At 56.5% G+C, this 14,932-nt stretch overlaps 1 protein-coding gene across 7 annotated transcripts in view; it reads left to right on the top strand.

Moving 5' to 3' along the window:
- Positions 1–14,932, top strand: part of ZMIZ1 (zinc finger MIZ-type containing 1) — a 236,780-nt gene that overhangs the window by 88,294 nt on the left and 133,554 nt on the right. For 3 of the 7 annotated variants that reach the window (XM_046654622.1, XM_046654626.1, XM_046654625.1), the window contains exon 3: positions 151–231. The exons of 3 other annotated variants lie outside the window; for them this stretch is intronic. The gene's annotated coding sequence lies outside the window, so the exon portion shown is untranslated. The remainder of the gene's footprint in view (positions 1–150; positions 232–14,932) is intronic. One more of the 7 variants, XM_046654623.1, reaches the window with a different exon arrangement.

Here is a 14,932-nt window from a genome sequence, read left to right as displayed (position 1 = left end):
TCGTCATTACACCACTTTTCCTCTCAGTGCTTCAGACTCCATCTGTCAAACAGGGCTGATTTGGTTTTGCTGGCTGTGAAAGTCCCAGCAGGTGGTCAGTTCCGGGCCACTGCTGCAAGTGGACCCGCTGACCAGGCCTTCTCGTTGCAGCAGGATGCAGCTGGTGTGAGGCAGAGGGACCGTGAGCTGCTGACCGGCACGGGGGACGCTGGCGATTCGTGGGTCACTGAGGTAGGTGTGTAGCTGGGCTGGTAGAGGGCGGCTTGGCCCGGATGCTTGGGAAGAGGCAGCTGTGCCCTGAGTGGGGGACAGGGGGCCGGCCCCAGCACACCGAGCCTTTGACTGGGGCCTCAGCCCTCCTGGGTGGGATCGGGTGCAGCCACCTCTACTGAGACTTCGTTGGCCCCCAAATGGGCCCTCCCTGTACCCTGCCCCCAGGGGCCTCTTAGGTATGGCCTTTTTCTAGAATGGCTTCCAGGGCAGGGGGTAGGGGGATGTGCCCACGGGGAAGGGCAGGTTTGGGGTCCCCAGCCTTGGTACAGCAGCCCTGTCTGTAGGGTACAGGCCTCATGAGCTGAGCAACATGGTACCATGCAGGAAGAGGCCTGGGTGAGCAGAGAGGGCTGCTGGCTGTAATGGGTGCTGTGGCTGCCCCACCCTCTCCTCTCCCACAAGCACGCTGAGGGGCACACATGAGCACTCACATGTCTCTGGGCTCTGTGGTCAGAGTACCTATCGTCAAATCCTGGCTCCGCCAGTTGTCCACCATGACATCGTGCAGTTTCTCTGTACCTCGGTTTACCTGTCTGTAAGAGAGGGATTAGAATCGTAGTACCTGCCCCCACAGGTTCACTGAGTATACCTGGCATATAGTAAGCATGCAGGACATGTCAGTGTTTTCCTCAAGGATGCTGGGACCCTTCTTTTTTCCCACATACCTCCATTCCCACCATCACCTCCTCCCTGAGGACCCACCAATGCCAGGGTGGACATGAACTGGTTTTCCACCCTGATGAGGGGACTTGGGCCCCTCAGGGAGCTCCTGAGAGCAGCTGGAACCAGAAGGTCCTGAGGCCAAGCCTCTCAGGCCTGCCCCTGACCTAGATGGCTTCACATCTCATCATGGAGTGGTGTTTCAGGGTTGGTCACACTTGGCCCTGTGCCAGAGGGTGACCTGTGTGATCCTCCTCTGTGGCTCCCAACCCAGAGATGAGAGGCCTTCACAAAATTGCTGACTTAGGCCAGGGCCCATTGTCCCAAGGCTCTGGGGCCCAGCCGGGGGAGCCAGAGGCCTCACCTCGTGGCCTCCCTGCTGCTCTCGGCTTCTCTCCTCAGGCCCCAGTGCTCCCACGTGCCCAGACACAGGGCCTGGCGAGCCCTGGGGATTCTCCAAGCTTCAGTCAGGCTCTTGAGCCAGGGAGCAGGGCTGGCTTGATCTTCCTTCCTGCAGCAGGACATTCTGGCTCCTTGCTGTCAGCTGCTGACCTTGGGCTAGTCCTCTTGCTTCTGTGAGAGCCAGTGTTCTCATCTGAAAATGGGGGTAACTATACCCACATTGCTGAGAGGGCTGTTGTGAGGATGCTCGGAAGCCTGCACTGTCTTAAATGTCACAGCTTGCTGAGAGTGTACCGTGTACTGGGCACCGTGCTCCTTAAACACATGTTTCTCCCCACAGTAATCCCATGAGCAGGTGTGTTTGATGCCCCGTTCTCGAGAGGCCCAGTGTGAGTGAGAAACCCACAGAGCTATAGGAGGTGGAGTGGGGATGTGAACCGAGGCCACTGGGAATTAAGCAGCATGTGATGCCTTGGAGACAGGGTGGAGCCCCAGGGCAGGTGCACAGTAGGTGGTCAGGAAGGGCCTTCCATTCCTGCCTTGCAGCCTTGCCCAGCCCTCCAAGCCCAGCTGCCCTCAGGAGCCCGAGGGCGGCCCTCCAAAGCCAGCGGCCTGCCCCCTGCACAGGGCCTTCCGGCACCTCGATAAGTCTTGGGGACCCACCGCTAATTGTGAGGTAACCTTTGAAAGTCCCCTTCACGGTGGTTCTCTTTTCGGATGTTTTTCAAGGTAATTCATTCCCTTTCCAGAAATTGCCAGTGGCGGAGCATTAGGCAGCGGGTAATTAATCTTAGGAGCGGCTTGGAGTTTATTCTTTTAAAAGAAAAAAAATAAGGAACAGAAAGCCTTGGTGGAAAAAGAAAACCACTCCAAAGTGAGTGTGGTGATCAATACCTCAGTGTCCTAGAAATGGCTGGGGGGCTGGCTGGCGTGGCCTGCGCCCTGCGCCTTGTCTTCCCGTGGCTGGCAGATGGCCAGCACCTGCAGCAGCACGCATGTGGCTCTGCCTCTCACCGTCAGCTCCCTCTGTGACTTTGAGCACGTCACTGCCTCTCCCCAGACTAGCTTTGCCACCTGTGAAGTGAGTAACGGGCAGGTGTCAGACTAGGAAAGAATATTCAGTGATTATCCGTACTCCCTACCACAGCTGAGTGCCTGGCACGTGGTAGTTGCCCAGTTGGTATTTTATTAATTGAGTGAGTGAGTGAGTGGATGAATGAATGTATGAATGAACGATCATCTTGGGTCCTAGTTAGCTATCCTCAGTCAAGGATGTGGTTGGTACTGGCTACAGGACATTGTATCTCTAGGTCTGTTATAATTTGGAGTGACAGCCAGGATGGTGGTCCTGACCTGCCACTTTCCAAACTAATGATGAAAGGACAGTCTTGTCTGGTGGACTCTAGCTAACAGAGCTTGGGCCCCTCAGTGGCAACCACCCTGTCTCCCTGGCATCCTCAAGTTCAACTTTCCAAGAGACTGAGCTGTCTGGAGATTTTTGTTTTTTAAAGCTGCCTTCTGATGAGGTAGTGAGTTCCTCCTCAGTGAAAAGTATGCAAGCTGGGGTTGGGGCTGCACAGGACACTCAGGCAGCAGATGGAGGTAGGGTAGGGCTCAGAGTATTCCTGAGTTTGAGAGAGAGCATGAGGCTCTCCAGCACAGATGCTGGGGAGTCTGGACTGGCAAAGAGGGCAGCCTGTCCCCTCTGGAGCCCATTCCCAGGGGAGGACTAGAGGGGGCTGCTGAGGAGGGAGGGTGTTCATGCAGGACACCGATGCTTTGGTGCCTGTTCCCCCTGCAGGGAAGGAGGGTGTGCAGGCGTCTGTGTATGTGTGTGTGTATTGGTACGCACTGGTGAACAGGTGTGAGGATGTGCATGATTGTCTAGGCCGCTGTATGAGGCTGTGAGGTGTGTGAATATGTGTGATCGTGTGAGGGAAAGAGAGTCCCCACCCATGTGAGTGCCCGCATGTGCAGCTTCTGTCGAGACCCTGCCACCACAGGCCGTCTCCACACACAAGGCTTGGCTCCAGCCTCATGTTCAGACTGGCCAGATGGGCCCTGCCGCACCATGGACCATGGCGGAGCTGCCTCCAGGGCAGTGTAGGGGGGCAGGGTGGGCTCCTGAGGGGCCCTGGAGGGGAAGCATGCCCAGGCGGAGAGCACTGCCACCTCCCGTCCTGGCAGCTGCCCACGGTCATGGAAGGAGATGGCTCTTGGAGGCCCGTGCCTCCTGCTCCAGACTCACAACCCCTGAGAGTCTGGGTGGGTCCAGTCAGTCTCCCCAGCAGGGGGGCCAAGTCTGCTCGGGGTGGGGGGTATCCTCTGAGTAGCCTGGCCCACGTGGCCTTGGTTGTTTCTTTACTTTTTTTCTTCTTGGCCTCTAAACCCCAGCTCAGGGGTTAGTGTGTGAGTATGTATGTGTCTGGGCTCCCTCTTGGCGGGAGCAGGGAGATGGTTCTGTTTGTGTGTATGTGTGCGCATGTGTGTCTCTCTTTGCCCCTCCATGTGACTGTCTTTGTCTCTTTCTATCTGGTTCTCTCCGTGCGTGCCTCTCTCCTGCCCAGCTCCCCTCTGTTCTCACACCAGCCAGCCCGTTCTGGCATCTTCTCAGCTTCCACTCTCTCTGCCGTGTCATGCCCGTGGCTGCCCTTCAAGCCCCACTATGGAGTTTCTCCCTGAGCCTGGGGCCTTCTAACCTCTGCTCCCTTTTCCCTCGGAGGCTCTTCTAGCCAGGCCACATCTGCTCTGTGTCCTCACCTCCGTCCTTGCCGGGACTGAGCAGAACTGAGCCTCTCAGCCTCCAGCCGGCCACCCTTCGCCTTGTATATCCAGTTCTAGCCAAAACACAGCTCCCTCCCGCCCTGCTCTTTGGAGGGCTCCAAGGCAGCGCCCCACATGCCCGGCTGCTTGGATACTGAACTGTGTGTGCCAAGTGCTGGGGTGGGCACCAGCGCATTCTCATGGACCCGCCATGCTGACCGCTCAGGATGGAGCCTGGTCACCTGGCTCAGAGAGATCCGCCCTCTGGCTGCCCTGTGCTGTCCTGGGCATGTGGGCCGCTAACAGGGTTGGTTGGAAACCTGGCGTTTCCCCCCAGCACTAATGAAATTCCTGCTATAATTAGAAGTGAGGTGTCTAGGACCTGGCTGCCTGGTGGAAGCCGGAATATGCTCATGAATAAATAAATTGTCCTCTCTCAAGGGGAGAGGCGCAGAGGGTGGGCTCCGGGAGAACCACAGGCCTGAAAGCCTCAGTGGTCTGTGAAGTGGGCTGGTGGGCCCTGGTGGCCAGACGCTCCTCCGCTCACCTGGATACCCTTGGGGGAGCTCTCTGGGTCCCCATCCTGGGCCAGCCAGTCTTCCTGGAAGTACCTGCTGTGTGCCCAGCCGACTTAGCCTGGCATTCGAAGCTGCCACCATCTGGTCCGAGCCTCCTTTCATGGCCACAGCACACACTAGCCTTCCGCCAGGGCCCTGGGTGGCAGCTCCCCTGCTCCCTCCCTCCCATCTTTATCACACCTCCCCCAGCTCTCCTTTGCTCCTGCACTTCCTCCTGCCTTGAAGGCTCTCCACCCTGTTGCCATGTGGCGGATCCTGTGGAACCTTCCTGGAGCTATGCCTCCTCCACAAGGTTGGACACGGCCTTCGTCCCCCCGGACCCCTCTGATGTTTCCGCCCTGAGCTCTCCTCAACTCGAACCCCTCCCCTTTGTGCTCTTATGCCCCTCAAAATGCTCATCAGACTGCTCACCACATCACCCTTTATTTTGTATTGATTACATATTGAAATGACAGTATTTGGGGTATTTACGTTCTTTTTTCCTACTAAGTCTTTGAAAGCTGGTGTGTTTAACGTGTTCCCCATGCTGTGGACTCCAGCGTTCGGTGGCTGCATGTGACTCCTGGCTGTCATATTGGACAGTGCGGCCTTGGCAGGCCCAGTCTCCTCATTTGCATGTGGGGAAACTGAGGCTGGAGAAGGAAATCTTACAGATGAGAGTTTGCAGAGCAAGTGCACTCTCTGTAGGCAAGGCTGCCGCCGTCCTGCAGTTCAGAATAAGGAACTGGGGCCTATGGCACCGTCATAAAGGTCAGTTGAGGCAAGCAGGACTGTAGCTGGTACCACGTGACTGCACCTCAAGAGGAATAGAGGGAAAACAATGTGAAAGGTTCCATTCCCCCACATGGGTCCTAGGGCTCCGGGGCCTCCTCACCTAGTCCCAACAGCCCCACCCAAGGTAGCTGTCACAGGCTGTGCCACATGGGGGTCAGCCCTTCCCCTTGTCACTCCCAGCTTCCCAACAGTGAGCACACAGCCTGGAACACAGGATTCAGGAGGTTAGAACGCCAGCCCCTCCCAGGAAGGGGGCACCCCTGTCCTCTACCCCTTCCTGCATCATCAAGGACGTACTCTGAAGTGCAGAGGTGCCTGAAGGTGTGTCCTTGTGAACCCAGAGGTTTCCCATGGTGTGGGGGATGCCTGGGGCAGGGACAGCTCCAGGAGCAGGAGGGGGAAAGGGACTTGCCTCCCTGGAATTGCCCTGTCCCTGCCAGCCTGGAGGGGTCTCCAAAGACCAGGGTTTCTCAGGAGCCAGGCTGGCAGCAGAGCAGCCCCTCCAGAGCCCTCCGCCCTCTGAGCCGATCTTCCCCTTGTTACCCGCAGCCCCTCTGGCGGCACCGTGCTGCCTACTCTGTTGACAGGCAGACTCCTCTTTGCCTCTGCTGGGCCGTGCGGCAGGAAGGTGCAGTTGCTGGGCTCATCCTCCCTCCATGGGTCCATGCCACAGGCAGGGCTGGGGCCACAGCCCAAGGGGGAGCCCCCTCCAAGGGGCTGCCTCCTCCTGTCATCTGGGGGCTGCGAAGCTTGTGTGCACTGAGATAGCGCAGTGAGACACCCCATCCCCTCCTTCTTTCTCCCCTGCTGGACCGTAATCCTCTTGAAGGCTCTGGGTAGGCTCAGCACCATGTTCCCAGCACAGTTCCTAGCACTCCAGTGCTGAATGGCAGCAGGAACCCAGCCTGTGTGCCCTCAGCTTCCTCCAGGGATGGCAAGGAGCTTTCTCCAGAAGGCCAGTTTTTAATGTGCTAGGCAGGCTGTATTAAGAAGGATTCTGAGGCTGTGTACTTGCTCTGTGAGAGAGAGTGCCGTAGCTGCATGACGCACATTTGCCCTCTCAGCCCCAGCTCCCAGCATCCAGTTCACTTGCCAGGTAGCTCTGTTCTGGGCTGTGGCCAGTGCAGGCGTAGGGAGGAGGCAGTGATCTCAGTGTGGTCCCACAGAGGTCAGTCCACCATGACTGCTGGGCGAACTGTGCCTCAGAGAACCTTCCAGGGCCCCTGGGTTATGGGGACTATGTATGCTCCCTCTCAGAGCTAACTGAAGAGCACCAGCCCCACGCCCCCCATCCCCCACCCCATGGTTGATGGGAATCTGTGGAGCTCTCCCTCACCTCTGTAAATGCTTCACGCCCTCCTTCAGTTCTGGTTCAGGAGGCAGCACATCTTGCCTCGCAGCTGTTTGGGACCCTCCACTGCCTCCCTGAGGCATCTTTGAGGGCCTCTTTATAAGCCTGTGGGAGCATCTCTGCTTCATAACCTCCATGGAGTGCTCTTGTCTGGCCTACACTCTGGTGGGACAGTCTAGCGTGTGGCAATTGTCACTGCGAGGTCGCTGGTGGGCTCTCTCAGCCCCGCCCCCACCAGACTCCCCACCACAGCCACCCCCCCAGCCCTGTCACCACCTGGGGAACCAGCCCCCTCTACGCCTGCAACGAATGCCCTCTCTGCCAAGGCTCCCAGCATCCTCTGCCCTGCAGCTCCAGGGTAGCCAAGGATTGAGCCAAGAAGACTGTGATTGACTAGAACTATAAATAATCTTCAACACTTTTCTCTGTGTGTGGAAGAAACACAGTGAACACTCTTGTGTCCTTTAGCCAGCTCAGGCTGTCCCTGGTCACAGCTCCAGGAGGGCTGATCAACGTCACCTTGTGCCTGCCAGGCTCCTCTAGCTTCTGCTTACATACCTCCACTGCTGGACAGCTCACCACCCATGGGTCCACTCATGTAAATTTCAGTGTGGTAAAGGATGCAGTGTGGTTAAAGCATGGGTTTCAGGGACAGACAGTTCTGGGTTCAAATCCCTGCTTCACCACCTATCAACTGGATAAGTTGGTAAGTCTGGACAAGTTACTTCATCTCATACCCTCCATTTCCTCATCTGTAAAGTGAGGAGAAGTCCGCACGCCTGCAAGGGGTACTGTGGACGTGGAACACAGCAATAGCTGCAGGGTGCCCGTCTTCTCTCTCACAGTTGACCCTTGCACTCAGGAAGCCGCTGCCCACCCCTCAGCACTGGAGCATCTGCTTGAGGGTGGCATCAGTTATCTCTGGTACCCAGACACTCCCTTCCCCAGGGATTCTGGCTCCCCAGGTCTTCTCTGGAGCTCTTAGTGGGAACCTTCAGTATGACACTTCAAGATGGAGACACAGCACTTCCCCAAAGTGCCCCCACACACAGGCCATTGGACACTTATTTAAAGGCAGATTCTCAGGCCTCTCTCCTCGAATCTGATGCTATGGGTCTGGAGCTAGGCCCGGGGCTCTGAATTTTTAACCAATGACCCATATAATACCTGTGACCCAGGCTGGTCTGGGACACACAATGCCTGCAGCAGGGCACAGGCCTAGAGATAGAGCCTGGATGGTGTCACAGCCTCGCTGGGTGAACTGGGGCAAACCCTGTCCCTGGCTGTGGCTCAGTTTTCTCATGAATAAACCAGAAGTTTAGATGATCTGTAAGGGCTCTTCCTGCTGGTAAAACCCCATGATAATCAGAAGGAAATTCCCTGGTGTCCCCTCTGCCAGGCTCCCTGAGGCTGATCTGTGGGTTTCAGTCCCATCCCCTCTGGCCACAGAGTGTTCAGGTCAGCAGCTGCCTGCCAGCCCCAGAGCCCCAGGGACAGAAAAGCTGTTCCTTGGGCATGTCGTGCCATTTGGCCATGGTTCCCCTGGGCCTTCCAGGCGGCCTTAGATCAGCACGCATCTGCCGAGTCCACTTAGGACTGAGATCTCCTTTGCAAGCTGAGCTGGACCACTAACCTTGAGCCAGCCAAGGGATGCAGGGTGGACTGGGGTCCTCTGGCTCCTCTGAGGGCCTTGGAGCCTTATTTGTTAACACACTTGGAAGCCTGGAGTGTCCTGACTGGAGGATGGCCCTGTAGAGCCCCTTCTTTTTCTAAGATGGGGAAACTGAGGCCCGGGGTGGAACATGCCTTGCCAGGTCACCCAAGGAGACAGTGGGAAGCAGGCCTGGAACCCTGGCCTCCTGGCTTACAGTTTGTTCTCTGGGCTGTGCTGTCTGCCACATCTCTTCTTGGGCGGTCCATCTGGGACAGGCAGCCCTGCCAGGCCTGAGCCCTAAGCCAGCCTCTGTAGCCCCTGGGAAGAGACAGGGCCGTCTCAGGACAGAAACCGAGGGGCCACCTGTTCCTGAACACTAGGCCCTTCTTTGACCTGCATGTCAGCCTAAGTCAACAGCCTCGCCCGGCTCTCAGGGCCTCCTGCCCCAGCCAGAGCAGCCCCCATGCAAGGGTTGCAGGACTATCCTTGCAGAGAGCAGTGTGCTCCATAAATGACAAGGTCCTCACTCCCTGGCTCCCTCCCATTTTCCACTCACTGACACTCAGGGGAGTTAATCAGCAGGGGTGAAAAAGCCAGCCCTGTCCTAATGAGACCTCCTTTGAGGCGGCTGGGCCCTGGCAGGTGACAGAGAAGGAATTATTCACTGCTGGGGCCTTCGCCCCCCACCTGGGATGATGTCAGGGCCTAGGGCTCAGAGTCGGGGCTGCGCTGTCACTCAGACAAAGGACCAGAGCTCCTCTGACCACTGGCATCCTGCTTGCACAGCCAGCCTTGGGTGGAGCCAGGCTGGGCCGTTCGTCTCCTTCCTGGGCTGGGAGCCCAGCCAGCTCCTCAGTTCACTCCGAGTACCTGGTACAGGACCCACCTCCAGGCCTTTGCACAAGCCAGTCCCTCCTCTCCACATTCTCCATCTGCAGTCAGTAAGACAGTGGTATTTAGCAAGCACCTACTGTTTTCATGGATCTTGGAGAGACAAGGAAGCAGAAGACCCTATGGCAGCCCTCAGGTAGTGCACAGTCTAGGGCAAGGCTCGCGTGCAGGAAACAGAATTATTGATACTCAGTGCCCCTGGGGTCAGGGAGGGGCTGAGATCAAGGAGGAGTCGTCCTCGGGGAGAAGGGGTTCTGGAAGGCTTCCTAGAGGAGGTTGATTGGAGCAGATTGACGACTCAAAGGATTTCAAGGATTTTGGGTCAGGCAAGGGGTAAGACAGGAAAAGTCAGAGCCTTACAGCAGGATGTGGTCCAAACCAGGACCCTGGATTGATGCCTGTGCGTGTATCTCTTATGCATGTGTGAGAGGGGAGTGGGACTGGGATGGTGACATTTGTACCAGAGCATCAGCAGGCACACACTTGGGCCTCTCCTGTGGCAGGGAGCAGCAAAGAGGCCCAATGGACAGAGTGAGGCTGGGGCTATCCCTTGTGGCAGCCACTGGCTCAGGCCTGGCGTGTTGTAGGCCATATGCCTATTAGGTGGGTGAACAGCAGAGTAGCTGTTCTTTAAGTGTTGTGGGAATGAACAACACATAATGGGTGCTCAATAAATGCTGATTGAATGAAGGGTACATGGCATACACTCGGGTATCTGCTGAGCGACTGAGAACCCAGGTCAGGAAGCCGCAGGGACAAGGAGATGGGGCAAGGCCTGGGGACGGGGAACAGAGCCAAGAGCAGCCCAGCACAATTTCTCAGAACCCAGGGTAGCGGGTGTCCACCAGAGCTCGGTGTGGCACCTGACTGAGCAGGGACACGGTGGGTGCAGGTGCTCGGGGCCCAGCTGCAGAGTAGTGGGAGCCTCCCTGGGGCACATTTCTTCACACAATTCAGTTCATACTCCAGACAGACCCACCCACCCTAGATCCTCTGGGACAGGAGGAAAAAGAGTGCCCACCGCGGCTCTGTCACTGAAGGGCAGAGGACAGGCAAACCACAGGGCCCTTACATGGTCACAATAATGAGAACAATAATAATAATAATAATATCTACTGGCAGTGCATCATCTCCCTTGATCCTGACAACACCCGTGAGGTGAGGGCCAGTATCATCTCTGTGTTATGGAGAAGGAAACTGAGCTTAGGAAAACAGCGGAGTCTCCAGGGGGTAGAGCTGGGATAGGAACTCATGTCATCTGACCTTGAACTCCAGGCTGTCCTGCCCCCCGCCCCCTGAGTGCTGAAGCCCTCTGCAGCGTCTTTTTTACACGAAGAAGGAGGGAGACACAACCTCTCTGAAAAATCATTTGAAGTCTTTCATTATCGATCTTTACATAGGTCTTTCCCGTACCGTCCCAGCTCTGTGAGAAGATGAACACCCAGCGGTTAGAGCATGGGCCCGTCGCCTGAATAGGTGTTTTATAACACAAGTAACTTATCTGCCAGCCTTTGGTGTCGGGCAGTTTGATAATTCAGGTGTTTAAATGGTAATGACTGTGGGGCCAGCCCAAGAGGAGGCAGTGAGTCAGATGGGAGATTCAACAGGAATTAAAGACATTTAATCTCAGTGCAATATAATTTTTTCTAAATCTGCTGCCTCTGCACCAAGACCGAGCTACCAGAGACACCAGGCCCATCTTCCAGGGCTGCGCTGGGCCTGCCTGGTCCACCAAAGAGCTCGGGCTGTGGAGCTTCTGGAAGGTACAGAGGTTAGTGGCTGTGAGTGCAGAAGAGGATGCAGAGGGTCAGCGGGCAGCCTGCAGGTCCCAATTGCCAGCAAATCCCTCAGGCCCCAAGGACAACCTGCTACTTTTTTAGGGTTTGAGGAGGGGTCTCCTGAAGAGTAATAAGGAATAATTATAAGAATATACCTCGATCAGCAGAGAGAACAAGTGACTTGCCCAGGGTCACCCAGCCAGGATTTAAGACCCAGTCCTTGCTGCTAATCACAATGGTATGCTGCCGTGTGTGTGTGTATGTGTGTGTGTGTTGGGGGAGTCTTAATGTTAGTTGTGTTAATTAGCAGTTGCCACATGTACTTTATATGCATTATCTAATTTAATCTTCATAGAGCCAGTTTTGCAAATGAGCAAGCAGTAGAACAGAGAAGTTAAGTAGCATGCCCATGATCACAAAGCTGCTGAGAGGTGGGTTCAGAATTTGAACCCGGCTGCGTCTGACTTTCAAGCCTGAGCCCTCTGCCCGATCCCAGGCACAGAGATCTGCTGTGGGCATTGCCGAGGGAGAGCCCCTGCCAGCGAAGTCAGAGGAGGCTTCCTGGAGGTATCAGTGTTGTCTCTGACAGCCTGGGACTCTTTAATCTTCAGGCCTATGTAAGGCCAGGTCACCTGACCTCCCAGAGGCTCTTCCTCCCGTCATAAAATGAGGAGCACAGGGCCTCTTCCCCGGGGCCCGGGAGGATTAGGCCTGGAGTGGGTGCCTCCCCAGATTCAGCTGGGATTGCTGAAGCGGCCAGCACAGCCACGGCTCAGGCCTGCCCAGATCAGGGCCCAGAGCCCTTTCCAGCATCAACTCAGGTGGTTCTTGTGACCAAGGTAGTCTTAGCTGCAGGACTACCGGAGACAGGCAGCTCCCCCTGGGAAGGGCAGGGAAAAGTGGAGACAAAGTGGGTAGAACAGCCTGAGCAAAGACAAGGGGCACAGCCAGTCCCAGGCCACCCAGGTATTGGCTCCAGAGACACAAGTAGGAGGAGTAGCCTGTGATGAGGCCCGATGGTGGCTCAGCCTCTGTTTGGTGGGTAGGCAAGGAGCCAGTGAAGGGATGCCCTATAGAAGGGCACTGCTACGTCATTTCTCACTGAGCTTCCAATGAAATCCAGCATGTGAGAGCAGAGACCGAATGTGGTCAGGTGGCAGCTGTGCTCCCCTGGGTGCTAGCAGGGAAGGGATGCTTGTCTGGGGTAGCCCTTTTGTAGCTGAGATGTTCTTCTGTACCTCTGGGCTTTAAAATGCAAGCCCAGAGGGCAAGGGGGTCTCAAGAGTTCAAAGTTCATTCAGAAATGGGAGCTGAGTAGGGGGTAGTACACAGAAAACGTGGAGCACCCCAAGATGTGGCTGAATGTGAAATTCTGAGACATAGGACCTTAGGGGCTGGGGGAACTGAGGAGCCGACAACCCCCCCTCCTTGGGATGGGGGAAACTGAGGCCCAGAGACCAGAAGGGGCCTGTCCAAAGGGGCCCGGGTCAGCACAGAGGTGGATACAGCAGCTCTGCATGTGCCTGCCCTCTCTGGGGCTTTCCCACGTCCCGCTCTGCCTGCCTTTCCTCCCCTGCCTCTCCCTGAGCCTGAGCTGGAGGCCAGTGAAGGAGCAAGACAGGAGGGAGAACGGTCAGTGTGCTTTGCGTGGGGTCTCACTAGGCCTTGGAGGGAGCAGAGTAAGAGGGTCCTCGCATGACACGGTGGGGCCTCTTGGGGTTCAGCAGCCCGTCCTTCTCAGTTCCTAGATGCCGACCTCGCAGCACAAAGCAGGGAAGGAGGCTGCCGCTGGCTTCAAGTCTTCCCAGAAAAGTCTGCCAGGGCTTGGAGCTGCCCATCTGTGTGCTCGCACTGTCTGCCTGCCTGCCCCGCTGCCGCCTTCATCCATCTTGGTTGCTCCATCTCCCTGTCCAAGTGGCCCTCCCTCTCATGCTCGTCCTTTGTCTCCCTGTGTCTCTTTCACACATCATGTTTTGTATGTCTCCTCCCATGGCTTGTGTTTGTCCTGCCCAGTGCAGCTACACTGCACAACTCCAAGGGGCGCCCTTTTCACAGATGCTTTCTGTCTCTGGGCCATTTCCTGACTCCATCTTGGTGCTGCTTTGTCTCTTAGTCCTCCCTCACTTATGCCCTCTTTCTTACTGGGTCTCTTGCTGGTTTTTTCCCTCAACCTCTCATTTTCCCTCTCTGGGTATGCGCAAGCATGTGTGCATGCCTGTCTTTGTATGTCCCTCCCCCTTCCTGCACACACACACACACACACACAGAGTCTCTGCCCCTCTGGGCTGGGCACAGGTCCCTCCCCACTCCTGAGGGCACAGCTTGGCTCCCCGTGGGCCAGCAGGAGGGCAGCCTGGAGCTGAGCCCCGAGCGCCCGCCTCCTTGGCAGCCCTGGTGTTCCCTGTGCCTGGAAGGCTCTGTGTCCGTGTCTACGGTGGGCCTCCCTGGCCCAGCTTATAGGACTCCTGGAAGCTAGTGCACATCACCCACCTGGAAAGTGGCTCCCATTTGGGAACAGGAATGCACTGGATGGGAAGAAGCTGGGAGGGGACAGTTCGTGAAAAATACAAACAAGCAAAGGATTATGATCCCTGAAAATGTGTCCTATGTCTACTGCTGGAGCTCAGTGAGTCCCAGAAAGTGAGAGCCGGGGCATGGGGTTGGCGCTGTGCTGATGGGGCCAGGGCTGGTAGCTGCCATGGAGCGATGGGATGGGGCGCTACACTGGCACTGGGGGCCCTTGGGGCAGGGATGTATCTCCTCTTCCCCTAGAAACATTGTAGGTACATGGCTAATAGGAAGAGATTCCAGGCCTCTACAAAGCCACCATGGGAGCAGAGCCTGCCTCAGTCAGTCACCCACCAGATGTTTACTTAGCTCCTACTCGGTACCAGCACTCTCCTGAGTGTTGGGAAACCTCAGTGAGCAGGAGCCCAGGTCCATGCCCTCAGAGCTGACGTTCTAGCAGGGGAAAGAAGCGCAGGCTGTTAGAGGTCCGAGGCCTTCCCGACATCCCCTCCCCACTGTGCAGTAGGCGGGTGGGCCTCAGCCACGAGGGCCCCCTGAATGCCAGGACACAGCCTTCTGTCCACCAATGCAGCCCGAGACACTCATGCACACTGTCTGAACAAACCCCTGCTGCAGGCATTGCTCAGTTTACCCGGAATTTCCAGAAGCACCTGGAGATGTATGGGGTTGGCAGGACCTGCATGGTAGTGAGGCTCTCGGCCAGCCTGGGCAAGGGCGGTTCCAAGCACCTAGGAACAGAGCTGGAGCAGCATTGGGAATGGGTGAGAAGGGGGCTTTGTTGTCCACAACTCCCAGCTCCGTGATCACCACCCCCATGACCCTAGAGAGGTTGCTAAACCCTCTAGGCCTCAGTTTCCTCATCCGTAAGATATGAAGATCAGACAGTTCATGGGCTTGTTCTGTGGCTTAAATGTGATCACAGTGCCTGGCTCTTAGGTATGCAGTGGAGGTCAGCTGTCATTGCCATCATGGCAGGGACATGGGGGATGCAGGACAGTCCCACCTTGCCAGAGGACTCAGTTGGGAATCTGCCAAACTGAGCTGAGGCCATACTTTCTTCACTAATCTGGTGGCATTGGGAAGCCTGTTTTCTCTGTGGGCCTCAGTTTCCCCATTTGTCCAGCAAAGGAGTAGGACTCGCTAATGTGGGAACCAGGAGGCCAGGGATTGGAACTGGTGGAGTGGAGTCACTGGGCACATCAGCTATTAACAAAACCATATAAACTGCCAGGCAACCAGGGCAGGAGGTGTCCCAGAGCAAAGCCCATCGGGATCCCAT

The sequence above is a fragment of the Equus quagga genome, chromosome 2, assembly GCF_021613505.1.
Source record: "Equus quagga isolate Etosha38 chromosome 2, UCLA_HA_Equagga_1.0, whole genome shotgun sequence".
NCBI classification, from domain to species: domain Eukaryota; kingdom Metazoa; phylum Chordata; class Mammalia; order Perissodactyla; family Equidae; genus Equus; species Equus quagga.
This window is presented reverse-complemented; position numbering and strand designations above follow the sequence as displayed.